Source organism: Tamandua tetradactyla, chromosome 3 (genome assembly GCF_023851605.1).
Source record: "Tamandua tetradactyla isolate mTamTet1 chromosome 3, mTamTet1.pri, whole genome shotgun sequence".
Classification (NCBI taxonomy): Eukaryota; Metazoa; Chordata; class Mammalia; order Pilosa; family Myrmecophagidae; genus Tamandua; species Tamandua tetradactyla.
In genome coordinates this window covers 31,825,753-31,832,235 of record NC_135329.1, presented here as the reverse complement: position 1 = coordinate 31,832,235, position 6,483 = coordinate 31,825,753, and the positions used below count along the sequence as shown (strand labels likewise).

At 39.7% G+C, this 6,483-nt stretch overlaps 1 long non-coding RNA gene across 1 annotated transcript in view; it reads left to right on the top strand.

Moving 5' to 3' along the window:
* LOC143677213 (uncharacterized) overlaps positions 1-6,483 on the top strand; it is a 352,942-nt gene that overhangs the window by 117,171 nt on the left and 229,288 nt on the right. The window lies entirely within an intron of this gene.

Below are 6,483 nucleotides of genomic sequence, written 5' to 3'. Positions count from 1 at the left end.
TGGGGGAGTACAAGGAGCAATGAATTATTTTAGAACCAAGACAGTCCATATAGTATGAAGACATCAGATTTCTAGTATAATCATTAGGTGCCTGAAGCCTGATGTTTTACTAAGATTTGCATTTCAGAATAAGATACACCAAAGCAAAAATGTCCTAGAGATTAGGTGGAAAAGAAATCCATAGTTAGTGGTTGGCCTAATCGAGTCACTGTTGCTTGCAAGCAGAATAAATTCAATCTGGAAAAGAAAATAAAACTATAAAGGGGTAGCACAGCTCAAAAGAACAGCAGCACAACCTTGAGAGGCTATTCTAATAAGGCATGGTCTGATGGTGTGACTTAATTCAAGGGTACATTTCAGACTAACTAGAAGATTTACGAGGATTGTCCATCCTTCATGCAATCATCCATGGAACACAATTAATGGCAAAACATAATAAATGGCAGTTTTTTTCTGTGATGCATATTTTTGAAGAGGGGGAGAGGTGTAGAGGATTAAAAAGATGCGTTTTTGTATAAGCTTACCTTATTTAGTGGAATTCCTTGATTTGTAAACAGAAAATGAACAGGAAAAATCAACTTTTCTACCCATGCATTCTGAGAGAAAAGAAAGATCATGGAAACAGTTCTCTACTCAGACCTTCACTGGCAACATCAGTACAAGACAGTGTGGCTATCATTTGAATCTGGAAAGAGGATGGGCAAAGAAGCATTTAGGTAGGTAAGAGTAGGAAGAATCAGTGTATAATACGTTAATTTTTCCCAGATCTGCAGAATTACCGTAAGAATTGTAGCAGATGGTAGACAGGGAAATATGATTAGAGACAGATGTGTTTGTATCCCTGAGAAAGATAGATTTAAAAAGAATTCCCTCTTTCCAGTGAAATATGAGGCAATGATAGGTCCCTGAGCTTCAAGGTCAGAAGGTAGAGGCTGGGAGTGGTCTAGTGAAGGATGGCAGGCTAACAGATAGGAAACAGCCACACCACTCAGCCTGTGAGAGGGAGTGTCTATGCAGAGGGAGCTGTTTTGCCTCAACCATAAAGTATATTGTCAAATTTTAGACTTTTGCCAATCTTACAAAGAAGAAATGAGAGCTCAATACAATTTTTTTAAAATTGAAGTTCAGTTTACATAGAGATAGATGCCCTGATCTTAAGGATAGAGTTTGATGAGTTTTAAAAATTGCTTTATATCCATGCGATCCGTGCTGCCAACGAGATATAGATCATTTCCCTTACCCTATAAAAATCCCTCACACTCCTTTCCTACTGTGATGGATTGGATAGTATTTCCAAAAAGTTATGACTACCTCAAACCTCAAAATGTTACTGTTTTAGTTTGCAAGCTGCCAGAATGCAACATACCAGAAATGGAATGGCTTTTAAAAGGGGAATTTATTCAGTTGCAAGTTTAAAGTTCTAAGGCTGTGAAAATTAGGCATCCAAATTAAGGCATCCAGAGAAAGATATCTTTACTCCAAAGAAAGGACAGATGAAGTTCGGGGTTTCTCTTTCAGCTAGGAGAGCACATGATGACATCCACTAGTTTTCTCTCTTGCTTTCTTTTCATAAGGCTTCCAGGGACATATTCCTTCTGTAACTCCAAAGGTCTCTGGCTCTGTGGGCTCTGTCTGTGCTGAAGCTTTTTCCAAAATGGTTCTCTCTGAAAGGGCTCCAGTAAGCAACCCCACCTTGAATGGATGGAGATGCATCTCCATGGAAACCATCTAATCAAAAGTTTTCACCCGCAACTGGGTGGGTCACATCTCCATGGAAGCAATCAAAAAGCTCCCAACCAACAAAATTGAATGAGGATTAAAGAGCATCATTTTTCTGGGGTGCACAACAGTTTTAAACTGACTGGATTTAGGGTGGGTCCAAAACCCAATCACTGGTGTTTTTGTAAGAAGAGCGGATTCAGACACAGAGACACCATGTGTAGATGGAGTCAGAGATTGGAGGCAAGGAACACCAAGGATTTCCAAGAGCTACCAGAAGCTGGAAGAGGCAGCCTTCAGAGGGACCATAGCCTTTGCTAACACCTTGATTTCAGACATATGGCCTCCAGAACTGAGAGAGAAAAAATGTCTATTGTTTTAGGGATGCTGCCTCTTCCCCCTGCCCTGTTTTGGTACTTTGTTATGGCAGTCCTAGGAAGCTAAGACAATCGGCAAACTCAAATTGTACCCACCCTCCCGACATTGCACCACAGGCAGCCATTGTTCTGGTTTCTTTCACTATATGTTAGTTTTTTCCTGTTTTAGAACTTCTTACCAATAATATAGTATGTGTACTTTTTGTGTTTGATTTTCTTAGCTTAACAAAATAATTTTGAGGTGGTTGTTGTATTTATCAATAGTTCTTTTTTATTTTTTCAGCACCAGGAAATGAACCTGGGTCTCCAACATGGCAGGCAAGAATTCTGCCTGCTGAGCCACTAGTTCTTTCTTTTTTTTATTGCAGAGTAGTATTCCATTGTAAGGATACACCACAATCTATCCATTTTCCTTTTGATGCAAACCTGGATTATTTACAGTGTAGGGCTATTATAAATAAATAAAATTACTATGAAAGTTCTTGTACAAATCTTTTTTGTGTATATATGTTTTCATTTCTCTTGGATAAATACCTAGAAGTACAATTTCTGGGTCATAAAAATGGGTATATTTTTAACTTTAGGAGAAATTTCCAGACCAATTTCCAAAGTGGTTATAACATTTTACACTGCCCCATCCCCACTCCAGTAATAGATGAGATTTCTAGTTACTCCACATCTTTGCCAACATTTGGTATCTTCAATCATTTTAATTTCTCCATTCAGTGGGTGTGAATGGTATCTCGTTATGGTTTTAATTTGCATTTACTTCCTGACCAGTGATGTTGAGCATTTTTTCATGTGTTTACTAGCTGTCTTAGTTTCCTATTGGCTAGAACAAATACCATACACTGGGCTGGCTTAACAATGGGAATTTATTGCCTTGCAGTTTCAGTGGATAAAAGGCTTGCTTCCCCCCAAGGTCAGGATTTCCCAGCTAGCAAAAAATCTTTGGGGTTCCTTGGCTTTTATGTCATATGACAATGCACATAGTGGCATAGTCGCCTTTCTTTTCCGGGTTCTGCTAACTACCAGCTTTTGGCTGCTCCTTGGGGCTTCTGGCATATTGAATTAAGGCCCACCCTCACGCAGTTTGAGCACACCTTAACTAATGACATCATCGAAGGTGCTATTTACAAATGGGTTCACACCAACAGGACCAGGAGTTGGGACCTGAACATGCCTTTGTGGGGGACATAATTCAATCCCTAATAGTCTGCCCTCTGGATCCCCAAACGACATATCCTTCCCATATACAAAATGCATTCATTCCATCCCAACATCCCCCCAAAACTTGAGCCATTTCAGTAACAAAGCTAAGTACAGAACTTCATCAAAAGTACAGCTAAGTACAGCAACTGTGCGGGTGTTGTCCATCCTGGGAAAAATTCCTCTTCAATGGACCTGTGAAACCTAGAAAACAAGTTATCTGCTTGTTATCAAAATACAATGGGAGGACAGAGAGAGGATAAACATTCACATTCCAGAAGAGAGAAACTGGAAGCGAAACTGGTCACACATAGGTCCCAAATAAGTCTGAAACCCAGCAGGGCAACTCCATGAGATCTCAAGTTCTGAGGGCTATCTGTGGCTTGATGCTTTGTCCTTCCAGCTTGATGGAGTGGTAGCCCCACACCTGCCAAGTGCTTGCACAGCAGCCGTGTTCTTCCCGAACACTGGGGTCGAGGCCCTACCCTCTTCTAGCATCAGAATAGTGGCTAGGCATTCTGAGCTCACAGGGCCACAGACTCAGCCCTCCCTGAGCATTGGGATGGTGCCCAGGCTTTCTGTGAACTTGTAACTGAGAAATCAGAATTTAAGGGATGATTTTGATTACTGAATCATTATAGAAATATTCCTTTTTTTGCTTTCTGGCATATTGGAGTAGACAGAGGGAAACAGCTGAAATATCTGAACTGTAATTCATCTGCCTTGACCTCTGATAATGATTGTATACCCCTTATCTTGTGCCTCTGTGATTGTAAAAACGCTGGGACTGACCTTCATTTGTACACAGTTATCCAGTTTTTCAACTTTTTAGAGTCTTATCATCACTAAAGACAGCCCCTAATGTTTATTAATGAAGGGTCTTAGGTCAGCCCAGCCCCAAATCTAAAGTTATTTTGATAATGGAGAGTGGATCTAACCAAAGTGAGCCTCCCTGACATGTGCAGTAGCTCAGACGTTAATCTACAAGTCACCTATACCTCTCTGCCATCTTCTTATACACACCCTGTGACTAAGCATGTAATCAATCTACATAAGCTCAATAATCAGACCACCTCTAATTACATCATCTGGGGCCACTCTGATCATTACCCATCTTTTTAACAAATAAAACTATCAGAATTACTGGAGTTCAGGGAGACAGATTTTGGGCTGCTAGGCATCTGCTCTCCTACTATGCACCTAATAATAAACTTGTTCTCTCTGTGGAAACTCAGTGTCTTAGAAATTGGTTACTGAGCTCATTGGGCAAAAGAATCTACAACCTTTGTCTAGTAGCAAACCACCAGGCCCAGACCCCACCATCTCTGAGCATTGGGGTGGTGGCACTCTCCCCAAACAATGGGGTCCAAGACCCACCCCCTCTAAGGACAGCAGCAGATGGTCTGTCCCCTGAAAATGCAGAGGTGGATTTGCCCTTTCCACAAACATGGGTGGGCTCACTCTCTTGGCTGGAGAAAATAAATTCTGTCCAGAATTTGGCTTCCATATCTGCTCTTGAAGTCATTCTTCCTTCTGTTTATCCCTGCTTTGTCCCTTTCAGCCACTGCTTCTGTCCATGCAAGATTTGTAAAAATCTTATTAGTATTGCATGTAGCTCCAGGGGGTCCAAATCATCACACGAAAGAAAAATATCACAGATCCTCTCTAGATAATTGCATTTCCAAACTTGGCTTCCACTGAAAAGGCTGACTGGATCCATATTCAACTACAGCATCTTTAGCAAATGATTGTTCAGTTAAACACTCTATCCTCTGGGGACTTACTTCCCAAAAGCTCAGGGAAGTTCCTGATAGAGCCATTGAGGGTCCTAGTCTCAGAGTACACTATCACACACTAACTGGACAAGTGTTTCAGTTTGCTAAAGCTGCCAGAATGCAATATAATTTGCTAAAGCTGCCAGAAATGGATTGGCTTTTACAAAGGGGACTTATTAAGTTACAAGTTACAATTCTGAGCTATGAAAATATTCAAATTAGGCATCAACAAGATGATACCTGGACTCTGAAGAAAGGCCACTAGCATCAGGAACACCCCTGTCAGCTGGGAAGACACATGGCTGGCATCTGCTGGTCCTTGCTCCTGGCTCATTGTTTTGAGCTTCTGATTCCAGGGTTCTCTCTCAGCTCTCCAGGTCAAACTCTGGATTTCATCTCGTAGCATCTCCCAGAGCACTTTCTGTCTCCAAATGTCTGTGTTTTCTCCAAAAGGTTTCTCTCTTAAAGGTCTCTAGTAAGCATGTTAAGACCCACCTTGAATGGGCAGGGTCACATCTCCATGGAAACCACCTTATTAAAAGGTGCCACCCAACAATAGTCCTGCTGCACAAGATTGGATTAGAAGAACATAGCTTTTCTGGGATACATAACAGTTTCAAACCAGCACAATAAGCTCAGAATTTTTCAAATCATTAATTGCTGGGTCCTTTGTGCTTCACAATTCAATCCTCATTTTATCTCTTTCCTCTCTCATTTCACTATTAATTGCAAGGAGAAACCAGGCTGCACCTTCCACTCTTAACTTGGAAATTTCCTCAGTTAAATTTCCAAGTTCAAGTAATTTTTTGTTCTTTTAATATCTTTGTCATATTTTTACTGAAAGTTAAGCTAATCTCATAAAAATACTTAAGGGTTAAGTGTTTCCCTTTTCTGGAAAGGTTTGTTCTTGTTTATACTCAGAGTTAATTTCTTTAACAGAGATAGGACAATTTATATTTTCTATTTTTCTTCTGTCAGCTTTGGTAAATTGTATTTTTTGATGCATTTGTACATTCTTCCAACTTGTTAAATTTATTGTAATTAAAGTTGCTCACAAAATCCTTTTATTTTTTGCTGCCTGTAGAATCTGTAGTTCTGTTGTTTCCATCCCTGTCATTAGTAATTTTTCTCTTTTTTATCATAATTGCTCTAATTGGGGGTATATAATTTTATGTTCTTTTTCAAATGACTAAATTTTGACTCTGATGATATACTTTACATTTGTTTATATTTAATGTATTTTAGCTTGTTATTATTTCCTTTTTTCTACTTTCCTTATATTAAATTTGCTCTTCTTTTCTTAGCATTTAAGAAGGAAACAAATGATTTCCAGTCTCTTCATTCAAATATAAAATTTCAAGGCTATAAATTCCCCCCAAGCACTGCTTTATTTCTATCCCACA